This window comes from Schistocerca gregaria, chromosome 8, assembly GCF_023897955.1.
Source record: "Schistocerca gregaria isolate iqSchGreg1 chromosome 8, iqSchGreg1.2, whole genome shotgun sequence".
In the NCBI taxonomy this organism is placed as follows: domain Eukaryota; kingdom Metazoa; phylum Arthropoda; class Insecta; order Orthoptera; family Acrididae; genus Schistocerca; species Schistocerca gregaria.
The window spans coordinates 81,305,039-81,318,130 of NC_064927.1; the positions used below are offsets into that span (position 1 = coordinate 81,305,039).

Here is a 13,092-nt window from a genome sequence, read left to right on the forward strand (position 1 = left end):
TACGCATCTGTATATGTGCATATCGCTATCCTATGACTTCAGTCACCTGAATGTGTTCTTATACAGCAGGGGTGGCCGCTAATCGTACTTATTCTTTTGCTGGCAGCATTTTCATGAGTCTGCGTCGACTGCTCAACTTATTTCTTGTTTCTTCCAGACGTATCTTCACATGCTAAGCGCGTTAACGTGACGTGGATTCAGCAGTGGTAGTGGTACAGGGTAGTCGGACACACCTCCCGTTCCAAGAATAGGAATCTGTATACCCTATCCTATCCAATCCCGAAGAAAGCAGGTGTTAACATATGTGAAAATTACCGAACAATCAGTTTAATAGGTCACAGCTGCAAAATACTAACGCGAAATCTTTACAAACGAATGTAAAAACGGTTAGAAACCGACCTCGGGGAAGATCAGTTTGGATTCCGTAGAAATATTGTAACACGTGAGGCAATACTGACCGTACAACTTGTCTTACAAGAAAGATTAGGGAAAGACAAACCGACGTTTCTAGAATTTGTAGACTTAGAGAAAGGTTTTGACAATGTTGACTGGAATACTCTGTTTCAAATTCTGAAGGTGGCAGCGGTAAAATACAGGGAGCGAAGGGCTATTTACAATTTGTACAGAAACCAGATGGCAGTTATAAGAGTAGAGGGGCATGAAAGGGTAGCAGTGGTTGGGAAGGAAGTGAGACAGGGTTGTACCCTCTCCCCGATGTTATTCAATCTGTATATTGAGCAAGCAGTGAAGGAAACAAAAGAAAATTCGGAGTAGGTATTAAAATCCATGGAGAAGAAATAAAAACGTTGAGGTTGACCGATGACATTGTAATTCTGTCAGAGACAGCAAAGGACTTGGAAGAGCAGTTGAACGAAATAGTGTCTTGAAAGGAGAATATAAGATGAACATCAACAAAAGCTAAACGAGGATAATGGAATGTAGTCGAATTAAGTCGGGTGACGCTGAGGGAATTAGATTAGGAAATGAGACACTTAAAGTAGTAAAGCAGTTTTGCTATTTGGGGAGCAAAACAACTGATGATGGTCGAAGTACAGAGGATATAAAATGTAGACTGGCAATGGCAAGGAAAGCGTTTCTGAAGAAGAGAAATTTGTTAACATCGAGTATAGATTTAAGTTTCAGGAAGTCATTTCTGAAAGTATTTGTATGGAGTGTAGCCATGTATAGAAATGAAACAACGACGATAAATAGTTTGGACAAGAGGAGAATAGAAGCTTTCGAAATGTGGTGCTACAGAAGAATGCTGAACGTTAGATGGGTGGATCACATAACTAATGAGGAGATATTGAACAGAATTGGGGAGAAGAGGAGTTTGTGGCACAATTTGACCAGAAGAAGGGACTGGCTGGTAGGACATGTTCTGGGGCATCAAGGGATCACCGGTTTAGTATTGGAGGGTAGTGCAGGGTGAAAATGGTAGAGGGAGACCAAGAGATGAATGCATGAATACTCTAAGCAGATTCAGAAGAATGTAAGTTGCAGTAGGTTCTGGGAGAGTAGCATGGAGAGCTGCATCAAACCAGTCTCAAGACTGAAGACCACAACAAGAACAACAGTAACGGTCTGTGTGCAGTGTTACCCCGTGATAAAGTGTGAGAACGTTTTCAAAATGTTTACGAATCGTGTAACTGACGCGGGACGTAGATGTCGTCCCGTTATTATCCTCGTCGGATGTGAGAAACCACCTAAAAGCCGTGTCCAGCGGGCCGGCACACGGGCCCCCGTCCTCAACCCATCGGGCGGATCCGACCCGGTCACGGCGCACCTTTCCGCTCCCAGGAACCGCGGAGCCGGGTCTGGAACCCAGCCTTACCAACCCATGCAGCTGTGGAACTTCAGCGAAGTGAGCCGCGTTGTTTAGAAAGTAACGGTTAACACTGATGAGAACCTTTTTTTTCCGTAATGAAGAAAAATTTATTTTGGCCTTAAACTAACATTATTGAACAACGTCTCATTATAAAAAAAAATTACTTTCATTATGTCTTTTCCCGAGTTGCCAATTTTGCTCTGAGGTGTCCGAATTCTGGCTGGTAACTAATGGAAGCAATTGGCACACGAACACTTACAGAAAACGCTCGAGTACGAGGCCGCAAAAGGCCACTGAAGTTTACGACATTCGACGTCCCACGCATTGTCTACCGTGCGACCACAATACTGGCTGCCGATGGCAACACGGGGCGGGACTGGACGTATCCAATGGTGATTACAGCATTAGGATACGGAGCGTAGTTGAACCGCTTAGTCGACGAGTAGCTCACAATAGTACTACAGTGCCAGTAGTGCAGATTGAATGCAAAACAATGGCAACGATAAACAAAGCGAGCGTTGCATTATATCTACAGCAACAGTCAGAAACGAACCGGAAGAATTTCGTAGGGTGAGAAAGAAGTATCAGATGAAATATTACCGTTCCCGCAAAATGGCCAGTTACACGCTGTGTTATACGCTCGACTGCGTGGGCGGTGTGCATCGGGAGTACAATGATGACAATACGTGCTTAACAAGTGAAGGTCATTGATACAGATGTCGAGCCATGTAGCTCACCGTCCTTATCGGACAGGGAGCTGCAAGTCTCGTCTCCAGTGAAATAAACTAAAGGACACCATTTGCCCAAGGTGAGCGTACTGAACATAATTACGTATACCGAAGATAACCCGCAGCATAGAAAAAATAATTATGAGCAGGTTTTGAATAATATGATCCTGTAGTCTGTAGTGCATAAGAAAACCTGCGGCATTCAATGGAGGAGAAGGTGCACTTGGTCCAAAAAGTGGTGTCTGCTAGATACAGTTCACAGGGCGTGCGTGATAGTGACCTACTGCGTTATGTTTATCAAATTTGGCGCGACACAGATTACAGTGATTTCAAGGGAAGCAGAGGATCGTTGCATAACTTCAGTGCTACGGAACTGGAAGACATAAGATAACGAACTTTCAAACAAAGCGTCAGCTTGGCGATGCAGAGCAAACTGCGGAATCGGCCCGAAAATTTGTGGACGAGATAAACAAACTTATTGTGTCGTTGTGTAAGGAATTTGTTTTCAGTTCCGACCAATCGGGATTTGAAAAGGAAATGCATATGAAAGGAACCTTGAAAATTAGACGTCCTAAGAGAGTTGTATCAATATCAACTGACATCGACGCCTTCACGCTTTCGTATACAGCTATGACGACTGTTAGTCTCGATGTCAATTTGGCTCGAACGTTACTTATTGTGTTGCGAGATGCTGCAAGAGCATTGGTCCCTACGATTCTTTCTCGTGTACCTGATCTTGCAACTGCAGTAGGGAATATTTACGTCAAGAAAGAGTGAGAAATGGGCGCAAGAGAGCCACAAATATGGCATGAGCACTGCCTTTGGGCAGCAGCTGGTCAAAATATCTTGCTTCTAAAAATTGCTCTGAGCACTATGGGACTTAACTGCTGAGGTCATCAGTCCCCTAGGACTTAGAACTACTTGAACCTAACTAACCTAAGGACATCACACACATCCATGCCCGGGGCAGGATTCGAACCTGCAGCGCCTAGAACTGCTCGGCCTCTCCGGCCAGCAAACTTGCTTCTGCTTCATTCTTGGTCTTCGTATAAATATCTTACTCCTTTAGAGCAAATTATATCTCCTGGAAAGTGCGTGACATACGAACTGGAATGACTGGACAAACTCAGCCTCTGGATGTTAAGTTTTTTCCCTGCCCATAAAACAAATTTTCGCACTATCTGCAGCTGCGCGTTGAAGGGTAGCCTGTGTTACATTAAGCTCCCGGACCGACAGTTCCACAGCTGCGTGCCATCACATACCACCAGTTCTTATCACCCTGTTACACCAACATGATTTAATATGTATTCTTTAAGAGTGGATACCTATCTGAACGTCTTGCACAGTTTGTAGCTCCCGAGGAGTTCGCCTTCGACCGTAATGGTTCAACCCTTCGTGATTACAATGGCGCGCCATTTACCATTCTGTGTTCATGGTGAAAGTTCATGTTTTGCTTAACATTTCTTGAATGCCGTCGATATCCATTTTGTGAAGTCTTATACGTGCATGCCGTAGAAGATTGATCTCTGCACCTCAGGGACACTCATTTTCTATGGCGTTCCTGATGCACAAGGTCCTGATTAGTAGCTACACTACTGGCCATTAAAATTGCTACACCAAGAAGAAATGCAGATGATAAACGGGTATTCATTGGACAAACATATTATACTAGAACTGACATGTGATTACATTTTCACGCAATTTCGGTGCATAGATCCTGAGAAATCAGTACCCACAACAACCACCTCTGGCCGTAGTAACGGCCTTGATACGCCTGGGCATTGAGTCAAACAGAGCTTGGACGGCGTGTACAGGTACAGCTGCCCATGCAGCATCAACACGATACGACAGTTCATCAAGAGAGTGACTGGCGTATTGTGACGAGCCAGTTGCACGACCAACTTTGACCAGACGTTTTCAGTTGGTAAGAGATCTGGAGAATGTGCTGGCCAGGGCAGCAGTCGAACATTTTCTGTATCCAGAAAGGCCCTACAGGACCTGCACCATGCGGTCGTGCATTATCCTGCTGAAATGTAGGGTTTCGCGGGGATCGAATGAAGGGTAGAGCCACGGGTCGTAACACATCTGAAATCTAACGTCCACTGTTCAAAGTGCCGTCAATGCGATCAAGAAGTGACCGAGACGTGAAACCGATGGCACCCCGTACCATCACGCCGGGTGATACGCCAGTATGGCGATGACGAATACACGCTTCCAATATGTATTCACCGCGATGGCGCCAAACACGGATGCGACCATCGTGATGCTGTAGACAGAACGTGGATTCATGCGAAAAAATGACGCTTTGCCATTCGTGCACCCAGGTTTGTCGTTGAGTACACCATCACAGGCGCTCGTGTCTGTTATGCAGCGTCAAGGGCAACCGCAGCCATGGTCTCCGAGCTGATAGTCCATTCTGCTGCAAACATCGCCGAACTGCTCGTGCAAGTGGTTGTTGTCTTTCAAACGTCCCAATCTGTTGACTGAGGGATCGAGACGTGGGTGCACGATCCGTTACAGCCATGTGGATAAGATGTCTGTCATCTCGACTGCTAGTGACACGAGGCCGTTGGTATCCAGCACGGCGTTCCGTATTACCCTCTTCAACCCACCGATTCCATATTCTGCTAACAGTCATTGGATCTCGACCAACGCGAGCAGCAATGTAGCGATACGATAAACCACAATAGCGATAGGCTACAATCCGACATTTATCAAAGTCGGAAACGTGTTGGTACGCATTTCTCCTCCTTACACGAGGCATCACAACAACGTTTCACCAGGCAACGCCGTTCAACTGCTGTTTGTGTATGAGAAATCGATTGGAAAGTTTCCTCACGTCAGCACGTTGTAGGTGTCGCCAGTGGCGCCAATCTTGTGTGAATGCTGTGAAAAGCTAATCATTTGCATATCACAGCATCTTCTTCCTGTCGGTTAAATTTCGCGTCTGTAGCACCTCATCTTCGTGGTGTAGCAATTTTAATGGCCAGTAGTGTAATATATTTTCTGTTATAGTTGTAAATACAATACTTTCAAATGAGCCTTACCAAAGATTGAACTTGATACCTCGCAGTCACGGGGTTACTTATTAAATGTTCATCAGTTACTTCAGGTCGATATTTAACTTTAATGAACTTGAGTGTTGAGTACAGTGATCTACACGCCGGAGTGTTCCCAGACATTGAAATCGGTCTGTCTTTTCATTGTGGATATTTTTCTTCTGGAACCTTGTTCCAAAATTAAATAGACGTCCAGCTTCTTCGTTTCAGTCTTTTTAGTTATTTATCCTGTGCAGTTCCCGGATTTCAAGTGCTGAATTCTTTACAACCAACTCTGAAAGGGAACACCATTCCAGCAAATTAAAAGCGATCAGATTTTACAGGAACGGAAACGAAGAGTGAAGTGTCTCAGATCACTAAAACTGCCATTTATTGATGCGTTAAGTCAGACATTTCACATAAATGATCTTTCGTTTGCACTTCAACTTCACGAAAGGTTCCAGTAATTTTATTCTTACATAGAGATGCTCTCTACACAAACCACTATTCAATAGTTTTGGTACACTACGCAAATGACATAATAAATGGGAGGATTGGCGGTAGTATTCGTAGGGAAAGAAACATAAATGAATGCGTAAGACAGAAACCGGGAGCCGGCGACTTCTCATTGTTTTTTGTTTTGCACCAAATTTGAATAGCACATCATTGAGTGCTAGTCCATAGTATTTTTCATATCGTTACACAATATCAAGTGCATTTTATATGTGGTAATAAGTAGTTGATCAGGCAACTTCTAAGGTTTTATGTAAGCAAAGCAATTACTTTTGATGCAAGTACAGTTTACATGCACAAGAATAAAAAAAACTTATATATAATTGTTTCTGTTGTTTTGTAGTCAGTATAACGCTTTCCATCATGATCAAAGGCAAGAGTTTTCTGTTATCATTGACGAATGTCAAAAAATTGTTTATGAATAACATAATCATTTTTACCTAAGTTCTACAATGTATTGAAGCGATGTTTGATACATTTGTGTTTTGCAATCTTTTTGTTTTACTTTTTTCTAGAGAAAAATGCGTTTTCTAGCTATATATGATAAATGTGTATGGCTTTCTTTATTTTTACTACATTATCCCTCTGTTCCACGTTAGAACTCAACGATTTATGAATAAAAGCTGAATTAATCATTGAAAATTTCAATTTTGCTATTAATACTGTTTACTTTTAACTAACAGAAGTTCGTAGATCAAACTTTTTGTTTAGGTTACCTTTGTCCTTTATTTATTTTCACTCAATTTCTAGGCGGTTCATCGCTTCCGGTTTTCAGGAGAATCTAGTAAGACACTGCTCGCATAGGTAAAGGAATCGATCGTTATGAGGCAATGCTCGACAGGTATACAACACATCTAACGTATAGGTAATGCGAGTATTACTGTAACCTATTAAAGCTACCAGGTAAAGTACCGCAGTATACGCTTATTTATTATGATAGTCTATGGCAGCCTACTCTAGTTTCAGAACTCTATTCCTGCCACATGTACTTCGACATTCTACACAACCTAAAAACATACTACTCCTAATGGGTAAAATTATTAGTGCGCAAATGAAGTAAATGCTAATGTATTGCTGTATGCCACACCGACACCAGCCACCAACAGGAATACCTGCACTTACACCCATTGCAGTCTGTGTTTCAGTAATGGGAATAGGCAGAATGGTGCGGGACTTGACAGGACGTTCAGATACACTTAAAGTTTTAGTAGCCCTTTAAGAGAGATCCGTATGTCCGCTATCTGTAGCAATCAGAATATCCAATCGATTTTTCAGTCCCTCCTACATCCAGGCTAGCATGTCGTCATTAACTTGTGCAATTTCCGCTCTGGTGCGAGCTGGGGACACACGAGAGCAAGCTTCGTACTCGGACATTGTCCTTTTTGCAGATACTCTTGATCATTGTCGATGCGATTCAGAACCTCAGTTGCAAATGTTTTGCCCTTTGGCCTGTCATGGAGTTGAAGCGCACGCAGCAGCTGCGGCTTGCAGTCATGAAACTTCTGACCCAGGTGTCAGCATTTCACACACTGTGCCATCTGCTGGTGGTCGGACATTTTCTTCAATAATTAACCATTAAAACGAAAAACAGAGAAAAAATTTTGTAGTGTGTAAACATTATACCGCAATGATAAAATCTTCTCGGGTTGACAGCCGAATCAATGTGTTGTTCTCCAGCAACGTTTCAGCTAGTTTGTTACTTACCATCTTCAGACGACGTCTTGCTGAAATGTTGCTGGAGAACAACACATTGACTCGGCTGTCAACCCGACAAGATTTTATCATCGAGATTCGCCGAAAATGCCTGCATTCTCACATTATACCGTAAATCGCACATTGCACTGATTTCCGCCGCTGTCAGTGGTCACAGAGTCACTGCATACGGTTGGTGTGGTCTTTCCTTTGTTAAAACTGTGCGAGTAGGCTCCAGGACACTGCGTGCGACTTCACCTCCCGAGACCAATCCAAGTGTCTGGAACAGCAGATACGTGACGTTTAAGAAGAGGCAGCACGTCTTGTGTGTTTCAGTTCCGCAGACGTTGGCAGCGGCGAGCGTGGGAGCAGCGCCTCTGAGCGTGCCGCGACAGGCGCTGACTGGAGGCGAGCCAGCTACTGCAGCCAGGCCGCCGCGCACTTCTCTACACCGGTGGTTTCGCGGTACTTTCTGGAATTTTGGTACAGCGCTAGCTTAAGAGCACACATATCGTCTTTACTTACACGTGCTGCCTCGTTTCTCAAGTCAGCACTGGTGGCCGGTCGTTATAACTGTAAGAAGGGTGTTTGGGTTTTTATGTTGGTAACGCCACGTGGCGCTCTATATGAGTGTCACTGACTGTGCTGTGTGAAGGCCGCGGTACGTTTGCATTGTTGGAGTATATGCTATTGTAGTGTTGGGCAGCTGGCTGTTAACAGCGCGTAGCATTGCGCAGTTGCAGGTGAGCTGCCAGCAGTGGTGGATTTGGGGAGAGAGATGGCGGAATTTTGAGAGCAGATGATCTGGACGTGTGTCCATTACAGAGAGTAAATTTGTAATACTGGATATCATGAACTGATATATGAAGGGTGTTACAAAAAGGTACGGCCAAACTTTCAGGAAACATTCCTCACACACAAAGAAAGAAAATATGTTATGTGGCCATGTGTCCGGAAACGCTTACTTTCCATGTTAGAGCTCATTATATTACTTCTCTTCAAACCACATTAATCATGGAATGGAAACACACAGCAACGGAACGTACCAGCGTGACTTCAAACACTTTGTTACGGGAAATGTTCAAAATGTCCTCCGTTAGCGAGGATACATGCATCCACCCTCCGTCGCATGGAATCCCTGATGCGCTGATGCAACCCTGGAGAATGGCGTATTGTATAACAGCCGTCCACAATACGAGCACGAAGAGTCTCTACATTTGGTACCGGGGTTGCGTAGACAAGAGCTTTCAAATGCCCCCATAACTGAAAGTCAAGAGGGTTGAGGTCAGGAGAGCGTGGAGGCCATGGAATTGGTCCGCCTCTACCAATCCATCGGTCACCGAATCTGTTGTTGAGAAGCGTACGAACACTTCCACTGAGATGTGAAGGAGCTCCATCGTGCATGAACCACATGTTGTGTCGTACTTGTAAAGGCACATGTTCTAGCAGCACAGGTAGAGTATCCCGTATGAAATCGTGATAACGTGCTCCATTGAGCGTAGGTGGAAGAACATGGGGCCCAATCGAGACATCACCAACAATGCCTGCCCAAACGTTCACAGAAAATCTGTGTTGATGACGTGATTGCACAATTGCGTGCGGATTCTCGTCAGCCCACACATGTTGATTGTGAAAATTTACAATTTGCTCACGTTGGAATGAAGCCTCATCCGCAAAGAGAACATTTGCACTGAAATGAGGATTGAAACATTGTTGGATGAACCATTCGCAGAAGTGTACCGGTGGAGGCCAATCAGCTGCTGATAGTGCCTGGACACGCTGTTCATGGTACGGAAACAAATGGTTCTCCCGTAGCACTCTCCATACAGTGACATGGTCAACGTTACCTTGTACAGCAGCAACTTCTCTGACGCTGACATTAGGGTTATCGTGAACTGCACGAAGAATTGCCTCGTCCATTGCAGGTGTCCTCGTCGTTCTAGGTCTTCCCCAATCGCGAGTCATAGGCTGGAATGTTCCGTGCTCCCCAAGACGCCGGTCGATTGCTTCGAACGTCTTCCTGTCGGGACACCTTCGTTCTGGAAATCTGTCTCGATACAAACGTACCGCGCCACGGCAATTGCCGCGTGCTAATCCATGCATCAAATGGGCATCTGCCAACTCCTCATTTGTAAACAATGCACTGACTGAAAAACCACGTTCGTGGTGAACACTAACCTGTTGATGCTACTTACTGATGTGCTTGATGCTAGTACTATAGAGCAATGAGTCGTATGTCAACACGAGAGCCGAAGTCAACATTACCTTCCTTCATTTGGACCAACTGGCGGTGAATCGAGGAAGTACAGTACATACGAAACTAAAATGAGCTCTAACATGGAAATAAAGCGTGCCATTGGTTAGACATCTCGGTCACCTCTTGTTCGCATTGACGGCACTTTGAACAGCGGACGTTAGATTTCTGATGTTTTACGACCCGTGGCTGTACCCTTCATTCGATCCCTGCGAGACCCTACATTTCAGCAGCATAATGCACGACCGCATGTTGCAGGTCCTGTACGGGCCTTTCTGGATACAGAAAATGTTTGACTGTTGCCCTGGCCAGCACGTTCTCCAGATCTCCCACCAATTGAAAACGTCTGGCCAATGGTGGTCGAGCAACTGGCTCGTCACAATACGCCAGTCACTACTCTTGATGATCTGTGGTATCGTGTTGAAGCTGCATGAGTAGCTGTACCTGTGCTGTGAGCAAAACGCTCTTCGCCAGCTGACGGGACAGTCTGTATTTCTGCCCGAGTGAAACAATATTGACAGGAAATGAGGAACCTCGGACCAAGACTTCATCCCATACCGCACTCCTGTTTCTGCGTCCCAGATTTCTACAAGACAATAACACAGATTAATTTCGGGTATTAAGGAATAGTCTGGCATTATTGATTATCGTAATTTCGCATCCATCGAGTGCTGTTCCAAAGCAGGAAGCGGATGGCCTACTTTAAAATATCCTCGTGAAGCTGCGTAGCGGTTCCAGTCCCTTACCAGGCACTGTGCGATTTACGGGGCAGAAAAAATGTTTTCGTATTTTGACAAAGGTTTTGGAGATAAGTTTTCAACAATATTCAATAATTACTAGAAATGTACACAAATGATTAAGGTTACGCAAATTATTAACTAAAAGAATAGTAGGTTGTTACGCATTTCTCGATTTTTGGCTATGGATACAATTTGTTCTGTCTTAAACTGCAAAATGAAATATTCGGTACTGCACAAAACCTACCACAACGGTGCAGCAATTGAGAATGAAGAATACATTTGTGACTCCTGCAAGCAAACGAACGAAAATGAATGACTCCTACTAAAGAAACAAATAATGCTTTCAGAACATTGTTTGAAGTTAAAAAAATAAACAAGACAGATTTCTTATCGAATCAAATTAATTTTTCTGTTACCGGTAAGTAATTCTTATAAAAATTTAAATTAAGAGCAGCATCATTTTCTTTATTTTCTCCTAGATTTACATGACTATCTGCATCTGCGTAATCCACATTTCCCGACTATTCCATATTTGGATCTAACTGCAACTTTTATTAACATTTTCGGAGGTACATTTTTCTAATTTTACTAGCAAAAATCCAAATACATACTGAATGAGATTTTCATTCTGCAGCGGAGTGTGCGCTGATATGAAACTTCCTGGCAGATTAAAACTGTGTGCCCGACCGAGAAGGTAGGAGACGGATACTGGCAGAAGTAAAGCTGTGAGTACCGGACGTGAGTCGTGCTTCGGTAGCTCAGTTGGTAGAGCACTTGCCCGCGAAAGGCAAAGGTCCAGAGTTCGAGTCTCGGTCGGGCACACAGTTTTAATCTGCCAGGAAGTTTCATATCAGCGCACACTCCGCTGCAGAGTGAAAATCTCATTCTGGAAAAATCCCCCAGGCTGTGGCTAAGCCATGTCTCGACAGTATCCTTTCTTTCAGGAGTGCTAGTTCTGCATGTTTCGCAGAAGAGCTTCTGTAAAGTTTGGAAGGTAGGAGACGGATACTGGCAGAAGTAAAGCTGTGAGTACCGGACGTGAGTCGTGCTTCGGTAGATCAGTTGGTAGAGAACTTGCACGAAAAAGGCAAAGGTCCCGAGTTCGAGTCTCGGTCGGGCACACAGTTTTAATCTGCCAGGAAGTTTCATATCAGCGCACACTCCGCTGCAGAGTGAAAATCTCATTCTGGAAACATCCCCCAGGCTGTGGCTAAGCCATGTCTCCACAGTATCCTTTCTTTCAGGAGTGCTAGTTCTGCATGTTTCGCAGAAGAGCTTCTGTAAAGTTTGGAAGGTAGGAGACGGATACTGGCAGAAGTAAAGCTGTGAGTACCGGATGTGAGTCGTGCTTCGGTAGCTCAGTTGGTAGAGCACTTGCCCGCGAAAGGCAAAGGTCCCGAGTTCGAGTCTCGGTCGGGCACACAGTTTTAATGTGCCAGGAAGTTTCATATCAGCGCACACTCCGCTGCAGAGTGGAAATCTCATTCTGGAAACATCCCCCAGGCTTTGGCTAAGCCATGTCTCCACAATATCCTTTCCTTCAGGAATGCTAGTTCTGCATGTTTCGCAGAAGAGCTTCTGTAAAGTTTGGAAGGTAGGAGACGGATACTGGCAGAAGTAAAGCTGTGAGTACCGGACGTGAGTCGTGCTTCGGTAGCTCAGTTGGTAGAGCACTTGCCCGCAAAAGGCAAAGGTCCCGAGTTCGAGTCTCGGTCGGGCACACAGTTTTAATGTGCCAGGAAGTTTCATATCAGCGCACACTCCGCTGCAGAGTAAAAATCTCATTCTGGAAACATCCCCCAGGCCGTGGCTAAGCCATGTCTCCACAGTATCCTTTCTTTCAGGAGTGCTAGTTCTGCATGTTTCGCAGAAGAGCTTCTGTAAAGTTTGGAAGGTAGGTGACGGATACTGGCAGAAGTAAAGCTGTGAGTACCGGACGTGAGTCGTGCTTCGGTAGCTCAGATGGTAGAGCACTTGCCCGCGAAGGGCAAAGGTCCCGAGTTCGTGTCTCGGTCGGGCACACAGTTTTAATCTGCCAGTAGGTTTCAAATACATACTGTCAAATAGTTGACGTTTACGATAATATGTGTTTCGGAGCTGAGAATGAGATGAATTTGGAGCTACAACTATAAAGATAAACGTTTTGAAGGAATACTTTTCATTAAAAGTCACGACCGGTTTCGCTTCACTAGAAGACACATCCTCAGGTGATAAAGATTCTTTTTAACGAGTCTTCGCCGAAAGGTAACTGCCACGCCCCATTATTCACAAGTTCTTAAATACGCGAACTTCATCTGTA

At 44.5% G+C, this 13,092-nt stretch overlaps 1 non-coding gene across 1 annotated transcript; it reads left to right on the forward strand.

The window, feature by feature from the left end:
- Nucleotides 1-12,439: 12,439 nt before the first annotated feature.
- Nucleotides 12,440-12,514, forward strand: Trnal-caa (transfer RNA leucine (anticodon CAA)). The gene has a single exon. It is a non-coding gene; the product is annotated as a tRNA-Leu (tRNA).
- The last annotated feature ends 578 nt before the right edge of the window (nucleotides 12,515-13,092 follow it).